The sequence below is a fragment of the Eriocheir sinensis genome, chromosome 14, assembly GCF_024679095.1.
Source record: "Eriocheir sinensis breed Jianghai 21 chromosome 14, ASM2467909v1, whole genome shotgun sequence".
In the NCBI taxonomy this organism is placed as follows: domain Eukaryota; kingdom Metazoa; phylum Arthropoda; class Malacostraca; order Decapoda; family Varunidae; genus Eriocheir; species Eriocheir sinensis.
The window spans coordinates 20,278,182-20,291,453 of record NC_066522.1 but is presented as its reverse complement, the minus strand read 5'-3'; positions in this window follow the sequence as shown (position 1 = coordinate 20,291,453).

The window sequence follows — 13,272 nt, the reverse complement described above, 5'->3', positions numbered from 1 at the left end:
GAGAGAGAGAGAGAGAGAGAGAGAGAGAGAGAGAGAGAGAGAGAGTAACCCGCAGCGGAGGTACGTACACACACACACACACACACACACACACACACACACACAAGACAGGCCGGGTGTGTGAGGGAAAAAAATGATACCTGGCCAGTGATTTACGGCGCGTGTGTAAATCTTGATGTAAAATGAGGATAACAAGCACGATTTACGAGGGTGAGGAGGAGGAGGAGGAGGAGGAGTGAGGGATGGTACAAGGAAAACTGTGAGGGAGCGAGAGTGAGGAGGAGGAGGAGCAGGAGGAAGAGGAAGAGGAGGTGGCGGCGGTGCTGGTAGCTGTGGCTGGCTGGCTGGTCTCTCTAATTGCGGCCTGATGGCTCTGATTGTGCGGTAAGGACATAATGGCGATAATGACTGGTATTTTTGGCAATCAAACTCTCCGGCCACACTTACCCATAATGCCCCAGTTCAGACAATCAGGACTAATCGTTTAGTTGGTATGAAATTACGGTGGAACGCCGTTGGAAGATTTTCGCCGTGTCTTTCGTGCGCTTCCCGTAATCTAGTGGAGGGGGTTGGGCGGCGGACGCGTGGAGGCGGTGATTGAAACGCTCAGGTGTGGTGAACGCAGGCCCCGGTGACCCCTGGGCGCCAAATAAAAGCAAATTAGGGCAAATTGGTGTAGTTTGAGCTGTTAACCGCCCTTAGGTTGGCTTAGTCAAATATAGCGCCGTGCTGGGGGAGGACTCAGTACCCGTTTCAGTCGTGCGCTGGGTGGGTGTTGTGGTCCCTGCGCGGGTTCCTCCGGCAGGCGGTGGGCCACGGCGTGCAGGAAGGAGTTAGCGGTTGACGACTAGAGGAGGAGCGCCGCGTGACTGCTGCCGGAGGGACGGACGGACGGACGGAGGGATAGTTTGTGCATTCTTTGTGACGGGAAGTTGTGGCGTATAGTGACCTGCAAACTGTGCCTCCGCCTGATCAATAGCGAGGCGCCTCCATGCGTGCTGCGGCCACGTGTTTGCCGGCCACTCATCCACATGGCTACGCGACCTCCCTAGCCGACCATCCTTCCACTCGACCATCCATACAGACCATCCGCTTTGTCGACCATCCATCATGTGCTTCAGAAAAAAAACATGCAACCTTACTAGTTATTCAGTTTAATATTTTCAATCATGCAGCTGGCCAGGCAAGTTTACCGACCATCCATGAAACAGAGTGACGAATTAATCAACCAGTTACGTAATTCAATCAAGCTCTTCGCGATAACAGCCACCCATGGAACCAATAATCAAATAATCGTCCAGTAACTCATATCGCAACCCCCCCCCCCCCCCCCGATCAGAAAGAAGATTTGAGTGAGTAAGTGAGTGAAGGAGGGAGGCTCTAAAGACTGTGTAACAAGGAAGGTTTTTGCATCCCCCCCCCCCTCCCCTCTTCACCACCTTCCCGGGATACGGAGAAAAAAACCCCTTACACTTCGTCCTCCATTCATAATCCTTTCATCACGTGTTCAGTCAAAGTAGATTACCCATTCACTACACGGGATCCCCCCCCCCCCTTTCCCCCCTCTCTCTCTCTGGATCACCTCAGGGGAAGGCAAGAAGAATGGGACGGATGGTTGGTTGGTGAACTGCATCTGCGCCGCTCTTAAACTTATGGTAAAGAGTGGCGCTTGAAAATTAAGACGAGAACCATAACTTTTACTGAGAAACAAATGAAGATAAAGAGAGAGAGAGTACCCCGTTACTTGCTTATACTGTGTGCACGGGTAAGCGAGGTGGCGCTGGAACATAGCACAAGACCCATAATTTTAACTGAGAAAAAGGAAGAAAGAGAGAGAGAGCACCCCGTTACTTGCTTACAGTGCACGGGTAGGCGAGGTGCGTCTAGGTGCCGGGAATACCTAGGTAGCGAGGGTGAGAGGTGGTGGGTAGAAGTGCGTTTCCCAGGTGGAGGAGAGGAGAAGAAGAAGCCTTGGCAAGACCCGGAGAGTGTGATTTACGAGCAAAAAAGTCTTATTATGACAAGTTTCTGATTTATGGATTACTTAACCTTTGTCTTGGTCCACGCCCGGTGATTTATGGCTGTTCTCCGTGATTTACTGCGTCCTGCACCACCTGAACCCACCCGCCAGACCCACCTGATGATGAGAGCAGGACACGAGGGAGGTTCCTGTGAGTGTGTGTGCGTGTGGGTGCGTGCGTGGCCGCGAGCGTCACTCTCATGTGCTGCTTCGTGTGACATTCCGCGCGACGGCCCTTGTGATGCTTGCTGCTGAATCTGCAGAGAAAGAAAGATGCATTGATTAGAAGAAGAGGAAGCGAGGGGAAGGAGAGGAGGAGGAGGAGGAACAGTAAGCAGAAAAAAAGAAGTGGAAGAGAAGAGAACAAAAGGAAGAGTAAAAGGAGAGAGAAAAAGCAGGGTGGAGCTGAGATGGAATGTATGTGTGCAATGTTCAGCCACGAAGGAAAATACTTGATCAAAAAGGAAAAACAGAGTGGCGTGGCGGTTTTTTTATGGTTTTGTGTACAGTGAACTATTGATTTGGTACCCAGATGTCAGATAAAGAAGAAAAAGAACTAATATTTGTAGGAGAAAAGGTGATATCTGTATTGAAAGAACAAGAAACACACACCCTCCGCAACACAGGACTATGGCGTCTTGCAAAGATTGGGAAGGCATGCTTGAACTAAGACTAAACCATTTCTAGACTACAGTAGTGATGATATGACGTATGGTGATGAAAGAATGAGACGAAGGGGAGGAAAGAACATGAGGAGAGAGACACGATTGCATATAGCGTTCTCGTACAGACGCAGTGAATGAGGTAGCGATAGACGAGACTCTGAGACGAGGCAAAAAGAAACAATAGACAGAGGAAGTTGCTTTGTGTTACGTATATATAAGATTTGTCAAGTGGTTTATTAGGTTTATACACGTCCATATTCAAGCTTTTCTGCACAGAGAGAGAGAGAGAGAGAGAGAGAGAGAGAGAGAGAGAGAGAGAGAGAATGATAGGTAACGTCAATGCAAGCCTGTCCCTCACCACACAATCACCACCATCACCACTTCCGCTGACCAATAACACACATCAGATACGCGTGAAGGGGGAAGAGGAGGAGGAGGAGGAGGAGGAGGAGGAGGAGAAAGAACAGTAGGCAGAAAAATGAGTGGAAGACGAGAAATAAGAGGTGATGACAGGTGAGAGTGAGTGGGGAGGAGAAGAGAACAAAAGAAATAAAAAGGAGGGTACAAATTCAAACGGAAGAGTCTCCCCCACGTTTTTTTCAGGGGAGCTCCGTTTTTTTTCAGGGATGACTATTGTTTATCATTCCTTCGGTGCAGCGGTGAGCGGCAGGAGACACACGGCAGACTTTTCGGGGGACACAAATTGACCTCTCTCTTTTGCCCACTCATCTCTACTTTCTGTTATAGGTGTATGTAGTGCTAGCGGGCATTTTTTTTTACTTAAATACTTGTTTCCGTTGAGGTGGTTACTTTAGTGGAAAAAAAATGAGGGTTATCCACAGTTATGTTGCTGGTGGTGGAGATCGGTTGTCACTTATATATGAATAGTTTAAGATTCGAATTATTTAACCATGCGATACTATGGTTAATGACACTTAGAATGACTGTGATACTTAAAAAAGGATCCATAATTACGTATTTTTAAGGGTTTTATGGCTTGTTATAAGGATGTTTACCTCATTAGTCAATGTTACTTTTAAAACCATTGCTACTTAAAAGCGAAGATTATGCTACTTATGAGAAGAATATTACTTTAAAAGGGATATGTTTCTTACAGTGCTCGAGTTACTTAAAGAGAGAAGACCATAAGTTAATTGATAAAGAAAATAGCCACGTATGAGATGGAACGACAGGCAATGCTATTTAAGAAGAAATGTGACTACTTGTGAGGCTAATGTTACTTATAAGGTCCGAGTTACTTATAGAGAGCCACTTGTTAAGGTGTATTTACAGAGGACAATTATTATAGTAAATCTGTTTCGGTATGGAAGAGAGGTGGTGGACTTCCGTGGACTTTTGCTTACTATATGTGTGTGTGTGTGTGTGTGTGTGTGTGTGTGTGTGTGTGTGTGTGTGTGTGTGTGTGTGTGTAACATTTGCATATATAGTCAGGGAAAAAAAAAAAAACTATGACAGAAAACTGAGAGAAATAGATGGATAGATAGATATAGATAGATAAACAGAGATAGAGAAAGACTAACAAAAGGGAACAGAAAAAGAGAAATGAATGAGAGAAGAAAAATACTGGAAGCGTAGAAATCAGCAGCGCCGCGGGTCTTGTCTGAGGGTTTCACCAGATTGCCTCACAGGAAGGAACCCGCGGCAGCCTCGAGGGTTGGAGGGTTGTGGTGTGTCGTCCAGCGCCTGAGTCTGAGCCACGCCAGTCATCGCCGCGGCCTTAAACACTGGCTTGACTTGGCGGTGATGTGGGATTGCCTTTGTATCATCTTGACATCGCATATTACTTTTTCTCTTTGGAGTTTCTGACAATTGGGTCGGTGGGCTCCTGTGTTCTTCAAGGTTGTGTTACGCTTATTCATGTTACTGGTTATCTGTGCTTTGTGTTCCCGCCTAGTTCGTCACGCTATCTAAAATGTGGCTCGGGGAGTTATAAGAGAAGAAAGCATAAGATTGTTAGATATGCGTATACGTCTTCGACTCTAACCTAAGACGCTATAGCTGTAAAGTACTATACCTCCTGTTGCTCTGTAGTTTCATGAGTCCTTGAAAAAAAGATGTTGGGTTGTGAAGCAGGCGAGTTATAAGGTCCCATGGAAACAACAAACTACTGGCTACTTTCGTTTTTACTTCTACCTTTAAAAATTCTCAACAAAGTACTCCGTGTTACTCTCTAGCTTCATCAGTCCAAGAAAAAATATGCTGGGTTGTTAGACAGGCGTGTTATAAGGTCCCTGGAAACAACAAACTACTGGCTACTTTCGTATTTACCTCAACTTTTAAACCCTTCCAAGACAGTACCTCGTGTTACTCTCTTAGTTTTCTCACAGGGGAGGGGGGGGGTTGGGATCAAAGTTAAGAGCCCTGGAAGGATAAAACTCTTAGCTATACGAACGGACGGGCTGGCAGGCGGGCGGGCGGAGGGTGATGTCTTTCTGACCCTCCTCGATCTTGCAGGAGCCTAAAAAACACCGCCGCTCCGCTCCAGGCCGCCCTTCCATCCTCACTTGCACCTCTTCTTAATGACAGAGTGCGCACGGAGGATGAAGATGGATGGGGGAGGCGACGAGGACGGAAAGAAGGGAGGAGTAGATTGAAGGGGAGCAAGAAGGGGAAGTTCAAGGGGAGGGAAGGGAAGAAAGTAAAAATAAAAGAATGCGAGGGGAGAGCGAGAAGGCTGTATGTAGCACGCAGGGGAGGGAGAGGGTGGAGCAGGGAACATGGAAGGAGTGGAGAAGATGAGGTGGTGGCGAGGTGTTGGTGGAGTGCATAAGGAGGATCGGAAGTGGGTGGAGGTGTGCAGGAGGGGGAGAAGGAGGAGGAGGAGGAGGAGGAGGAGAAGGAGGAGGAGGGGAAGGTGTTAACGAGGAATTCACTTTGAGGACAACAGGATCTCTATGCAGTGTCTCTCTATTGTCTCCATGGAGGTCACAGGTCTCTCTCTCTCTCTCTCTCTCTCTCTCTCTCTCTCTCTCTCTCTCTCTCTCTCTCTCTCTCTCTCTCTCTCTCTCTCTCTCTCTCTCTCTTTCTCTCTCTGCATTTTTCTCTGAAGACTTTCCGCCCCTTTATTTTTATTAGACTAAACCTTACCTACGACTTCCTTGATATCTTTTGCTCCCCCTCCCTTCCTTCCTTTCTTATCTTCTTCCTTTCTCACTAGTAATTTTCTTTCCTTCCCTTCAATTCTCTCCGATCTTCTTTTCTTTTCTTCTCTCTTTCCTCTCATTCCTCCTCTATAACTCTCTTTCCTTCTTTCTGATTTTACGTTCCTTCCTACCTAGGTACACGCTGTCCCCACCTTCAGTTTTTCTTTCTGATCTTCTTTTGTTTTCTTCTTTCCTTCTCCTCCATTACTCCCTTTCCTTCTCATTGGTTCTATTTTCCTCCCTACGTACGCACTGTCCCCACCTTCAACTCTCTCCCATCTCTCTCTCTTTTCTTCGTTCCTTACTCTCTTTTCCTCTTACTCCGTTACTCCCTTTTCTTCTCATTGTTTTTACTCTCCTCCCTACGTATACGAGCTCTCCCTACCTTCTCTTCGCCCCTTCTTCCTCCACTCCACAACTCTTCATACGAGGCGCGCGGCTGATCCAATACTCCAAGAAGACGAATCAGTGACGTGCTTCGTTCTGCTTTTGTCTAGTGTTATGATGCGTCGTGCGGTGTTGTTCTGCGCTGTGGAAAGGGATGGAACGGGTGACGGTGGACGGAAGGGAGAGGGATGAGAACGGAGGGGAGACAAGGGGACGTGTGTGAGGGGGGAAGAAGGGGATGGGGAGGAAAAGAGGGAGAGAGAGGAGGGTACGTACGAGAGGGGACAAGGTTAGTTTATCATTATGAGTCGTAGGTCCCGCCCTTACCTTAGTCTCCCCTCCCTCCTCCTCCTCTTGCTCTCTTCCACACACACACACACACACACACACACACACACACACACACACTCCCCCCCCCACACGTACACAGCAGGGGAGTTCGCAAACACAGAAATCCACTAGTCCACATAAATATCAATAAGGAGCGACTAATAAATGTCTGTCATCTATAATAGACAGACAAACAGCCGCGCACACGATGACAAACACACAAAAGCACACACACACGCGGATGCACACCATTACACATACAAACCCAGCGAGATGGATGTGTATGTGTGTATGTTACCTACGAACACACACACACACACACACACACACACACACACACACACACACACACAGACACACACACACTATAATTTATTCTTTGCTCTCCTTTCCTTCTTATTCTTTCGTTCTGGCGTCAATACCCTCTTCTCTCTCTCTCTCTCTCTCTCTCTCTCTCTCTCTCTCTCTCTCTCTCTCTCTCTCTCTCTCTCTCTCTCTCTCTCTCTCTCTCTCTCTCTCTCTCTCTAGCATTATGGTCTGTTATTACTCTGTTCTTCCTTCTTTTTTTTTCTTTTTTTTCTTTCATTTTTTTCTTATCCCTTAAAAGTATGTATTTTCTTCCACCACCACCACCACCAACGACAACAGCCACCGTTCCACTCCTCTCTTCTCTCTCTCTCTCTCTCTCTCTCACTTTGTGGTTACTGCCTTTCGTTGCCTCAGTAGTGTTGTATAGTCTTCGGGAGATGCAAGGAGGGGGGGGGATGGAGGAGGGGGGGTGGGGGGAGGTGGAGGAGGAGCCGGAGCCCACCACCACCACCACCACCACCACCACAATGCTTGCTCCCATCCCCCAACCCCAACCACTACCACCTCCCACCTCTTCCCCTCCCCCAACCCCCACCCCCTTCCCCCCCTTCACGCTACTACCTACAACCACTTCTACCACCTCCCTCCACCTACCTCCTTCCCCCCCCCACCATTAAGAACTCTTACATGGGGAAAACGCTAGAGTACACACACACACACACACACACACACACACACACACATCCCCCTCTGCCCCCTCCCCCCACACGTAATGGATGTTCGTCTGGGAATTTGGTTGGTGCATGAGAACGCTTTGGGTGAGGAACCGACGCGCGTTCGACTCCCACACCTGACCACCGCTGCTAGTACACCTGAAGGCGGAGGAGGAGGCGGCGACGGAGGCGATGAAGAGGTCTGAGGTCTATCGTACGGGGCAATGGTGGGGAGGGGAGTGAAGAAGCAGGGGAGGCGTAGAACTGGAATAGAAAGATGAAGACGCCGGAATGTGAGGGAAGAACGTCAGTAAGAGAAGGGAACGTATAAGAAAAATGAGAAAGAAGGGAAGGGAGAAAAGGTGAAGGGAAGGAAATAAAATAGGTCGAGGATGGGGAATGGAGAAAATATGATAAATGAAGAAGGCATAGTAAAGTCTTGAGGAAATGAGGCAACGGAGAGAAAGGGAAAGGGAGGAGAGGGAGAGAGAGGAGAAAAGATGGGGTTAAGAAGAAGGGAAGGAAGAGAGGGGTCTGGGGAAGTGGGGAATAGGGAAAAAATGTAAAGAAAAGATGAGAAAGATATGGGGAAAGGGAAATTTAAAGGAAAGAAAGAGGAAGGGGAAAAGAAATGGGAAAGGGGAGGATGTGGATATGGAGGGATAGGGTAGAATAAGGGATCGGAGTCTAAGTGGAGGAGATCGAGGTCTAATAAGATGGAATAGAGAGAGGAAGAGGGAAGGAAAAGGAGGAGAGGATGATGGAGGAAGATTCAACCCTTGGAGTAGGAGGAGTGATTTGTGGCTTGTGTATGGGTGGAAATTGACCCCTCTTTCGGTCACCTCATTGGATTATTTTTAGAAGCAGCGAGTAGCGGGCTTTTTTTTTATTATTGTTTCCTTTTTTTTGTGCCCTTGAGCTGTCTCCTTTGTTGTAAGAAAAAAAAAGTGAGTGGAGGGGAGTGGAGTGGAGTGGAATGAGTACTGGAGAAATGGAAATGCACGTGGAAGCTTTACATGTTTGCTCACTCTCATGAATACGTTTAAAGGACCTGAATTGATTGGCGGCACTGCTGACAATCCATTCGAGTACTTGACTGTCAGCGGCGCGGGACACGAAAGCAACACAACACCTCCGTCGTGCTACAAGAGTAATACACGGTTCACACACCCCGAGTGAAGAAAAATAAAATAAAAGAAAAAGAAAAAAAAATATCCGCAGACCTGTTTGAGTTCACTTTATAAACTTTGCCTCACCTGAACGCCCAATCAGCGAGAAGTAGCGGGCTTTTTTTTTCTCTCTCATTTATTTTTCCCCTTGAACTGCTTCCTTTACTGTAAAAAAATAATGGTGACTTTGATTAGAATAAAGCATCACATGAAGGGGGTCAGGTAATACATGTGCGTGACCCGTTTTCTCAGACGCTTTTGACTCATACCAACGTTGCAGATTGTCGTACTCAGCTTTTCATATTCGCCTATTTCAGACTAAAAACCGCTGCACTCATAAAATTAACGATACCCATTTCTAGTTACTGCTAAAAATGTTAATTACAAAGTTTATTTATGATCGTTATGCGTTAGAAATTCGACAATGCAGTGTGGCGAGTACGATAATGTGGCATCCTTGACTCACACAACCAAATGTTTACAAAGGCCACAAGGGATACAAGTCGGGTTCCCATGAGTGTTTTCCCACATTCATATTGCAGAAGCCTCGTCAAACCATTCCTAGGCTCATAAAACTACCCATGGAAACACTAACCTAACCTCAACGAAAGCCTTATCCAACGTGGGTGAGTTAGCGCCTGAAATGCTTGAGAATATAAACCTAACCTCTACGAAAGCCTTATCCAACGCCTGAAATACTTGAGAATATAAACTTAACCTCTACGAAAGCCTTATCCAACGCCTGAAATGCTTGAGAATATAAACCTAACCTCTACGAAAGCCTTATCCAACGCCTGAAATGCTTGAGAATAAAAACCTATCCTCTACGAAAGCCTTATCCAACGCCTGAAATGCTTGAGAATAAAAACCTATCCTCTACGAAAGCCTTATCCAACGCCTGAAATGCTTGAGAATAAAAACCTATCCTCTACGAAAGCCTTATCCAACGCCTGAAATGCTTGAGAATATAAACCTAACCTCTACGAAAGCCTTATCCAACGCCTGAAATGCTTGAGAATAAAAACTTAACCTCTACGAAAGCCTTATCCAACGCCTGAAATGCTTGAGAATAAAAACCTATCCTCTACGAAAGCCTTATCCAACGCCTGAAATGCTTGAGAATATAAACCCATCCTCTACGAAAGCCTTATCCAACGCCTGAAATGCTTGAGAATAAAAACTTAACCTCTACGAAAGCCTTATCCAACGCCTGAAATGCTTGAGAATATAAACTTAACCTCTACGAAAGCCTTATCCAGCGGGGGGGTGTTAGCTCCGAAATGCTTGAGAATTTACGCTGAGCGGACTTATTTTCTTCAGCTCCTTCTCACGTGCATGTCCGTCGGGTGTAAGCTGCCGCAGAGGGGAACAATAACATTTTGACTTTACAAGGAGAACGTGCGGCGCAAGGGCGTGAGTGGGAGACCAACAACAACACAGCAAGCCAAGCACAGCAGAGGCAAGAAGAAGAAGAGGAGGAGGAGGAGGAGGAAGAAAAGTATAAACACAACAAGTTATACAGAGGCAAGATGCGGAGGAGGAAGAGGAGGAGGAAGAAAAATATACACACAAGAAGCACAAGAGAGGCAAGCGGAGGAAGAGGAGGAGAAGGAGTAAGAGTATAAACAAAAAAAAGCATAACAAAGAACAGGAGGAGGAGGAGGAGGAGGAGGAGCAAAGAGAACAAGAATAACAAGATCGAGAAGAAATAGAAGGAAAATGGGGGATGAAGAAGGAAGGAAAATATGCTAAAGAAGAGGAGGAGGAGGAAGAAGAAGAAGAAAAAGAAGAAGAAAAAGAAGAAGAAGAAGAAGAAGGAGGAAGACGTAATCAACAACAAGAGAAAAATAAAAAAATGAAAAAAAACAATAGAGGGACGAAAAAAAAGAACAAAAAAGGAAAAGAAGGAGAAGAAGAAGACAAAAATAAATAAGAATAAGATCACGAAACAGAAAAAAAGAAGAAAAGAAGAAGAAAACTACTGAGGGTCGTACTGAGGGAGGTGGGGGGAGGGGTGATGGTCCTCCTCCTCCCCTCCTCCTCCTCCTCCTCCTTCTGTCACTGCTTTCCTGAGGCCTCCGTCACGCACCTATGCCTGATGCGTTACGGTGTCACGGGGGGGTGTTACATGCTTCGGGGGAGATGTGACGGAAGGGAGGGTGGGGGGAGGGGAGGAGGAGGGGGGAGGGGGGCGAGGAGAGGCCTGGAATTGTGTGTCAGCCAGGCATGTCGACGTGATTGGCAAGTGCGCTGTGAGGAGGAGGAGGAGGAGGAGGAGGAGGAGGGATGGAAAGAAGAAGGAGGAAGGAATGGAAAAGAGGGTGAGAGCGAAGGAGGAAGAAGCGTGTGAAGGAAGGAAGGAAGGGAAGAGAAGAAGGGAAGGAAAAAAGGGAGAGGAGAAAAAGGGAAGGGAAAGGAGAGGGAGAGGAAGGGAAGAGAAGGGAAGGGAAGGGAAAGGAAGGGAAGGGAGGGAAGGAAACAGAAGAAGTGGAAGGGAAGGGTGGAGAGGAAGAAATGTGGAAGGGAGAGATACAGAAAGGAGGGAAGGAGTGGAAAGACAAGGGAGGGAGGGAAGGAGGGAAGGGGTGAAGAAAGAAGGAGGAGGAGGAAAGGAGGAGAGGGACGGCATAGCAGAGGTCACGGGAGGGTAGAAGAACCATAATGTTGATGATGATGATGATGATGATGATGGTGAGAGATAAGAGAAAATGAAAGGGATAGAGAAATAAAGATGATAAAATGAGAGGGACAGAGAAATAAAGATTAAAAAAAAAGAGATGGAAGACGAAAAGCGGGAAGATTAGAATAAGAAAGAGGGAGAGGAGGAGGAGGAGGAGGAGAAAGAGGAAACAGAAGAAAAGAAGAGAAGGAGGAAGAGGAAGAAAGTAAAAAAAGACAGAAGGAAAATGAGAATCAGAGAAAATGAAGACGGAAAAAAATGAAGGAAAAGGACCAAAAAGATGAACGAAAATAATGTACAAAAAAACGATACAACCTACAAAATGATGAAGAAAAAAAACATACGAGTAATAAACGTGTTCTGAATGCATACAAAAAGAAAAGAAAAGAAGAAGAAAATACGATAAAAACGAATAAAAGAATGTGAAAATACAGAAGAAAAAGTAAAGAAAGAAAAAATATTGGACAGAAAAATGCCGGAGAAAATTCTTGAAAACATAATCGAAGGAAAGAAAAAAGATATGAGAAGAGAAAATGCACGGTAAACATCGGGAGGAGGAGGAGGAGGAGGAGGAGGAGGAAGAGGAGGAGGGTGGAGGAAAACAAAAGAGGTAAAGTAGCAAAAAAAAAAAAGAAAAAAAAGCGGAGGTATAAATTAAAGGGCGACCCGTGGGGGGGGGGGGGGAAGAGAGAGAGAGAGAGAGAGAGAGAGAGAGAGAGAGAGAGAGAGACCGGATGTGCCAGAAAAAGGAAGAAGGGTGAGGTGAGTGACCGCCTTAGGGTGAAGCGGACGAAGCAACGAGTAAAAAAAATATATATATGAATAAAAAAAGATGTAGAGGAGAGAGAAGGAAAAAAAAATAGTGAACACATATACAAGAAAGAGAGAGAAGAGAAATACTGAAGGAATAATATGAGAAAACATACATACATTGGAAAGAAGGGAAGGGAAAGGAAAGGGAAGAGAAAGAAGGAAGGGAAGGGAAGGGAATGGTAGAAGAGAAAAAAAGAATTAATGAAGGAATAATATGAGAGAAAAAAATACATACATTGAGAAGAAGGGAATAGAAGGGAGGGGAAAGAATTGGAGGAGAAAAGAATGGAAGGGAAGGGAGAGGGAAGGGAAGAGAAGGGAATGGAATCGTAGGAGGAAAAAAAAGTATACAAGACAAAGAAAAGATTGAACACATAAAAGAGAGAGAGAGACAAAAAAATAGAGAATATACAGAAAATAAAATAAAAAGCACAAATATATGAGACAAAGAAATAAAGGGAAGACAAATAATGGACACCCACACGAGAGGGAAAGTAAGGTAGAACAATATGAAAGAGAGAAAAAAAAAGTGGATATTTACAGAAGGAAGAAAAAAAATAATGAAGACATACATAGAGGAAAAAAAATGCTTATCCACGTGAAGGAAAAAAATACATACACAAGAGATAGAGAAAATAAAATAGACACTTACACATACGGAAAAAAAAGTAGACATAAACGAGAGAAAAAAAGTTAATAAATACGTAAAAGAGAAAAAAAATTGGGCACCTTCATACACAGAGAAGAGATAAACAAACAGAAGAGTATGCAGATAAATAGACAGATAGATAGATAGACAGAGACAATAGATAACAAACTGATGACGCGTTATGAAGACACGACTGAAAATTGTGGGCGATGACATACTGACGAGAACAAGAAAACAACAACAACAATAACAACAACAACAACAAAACGAAGACCACCACCTCCACTCATAATAACGATAAGCTTAGAATCAATGACGTAAACTTAATTAGCACAACCTTATCATTATTATCATTATCATTATTGTCATCGCT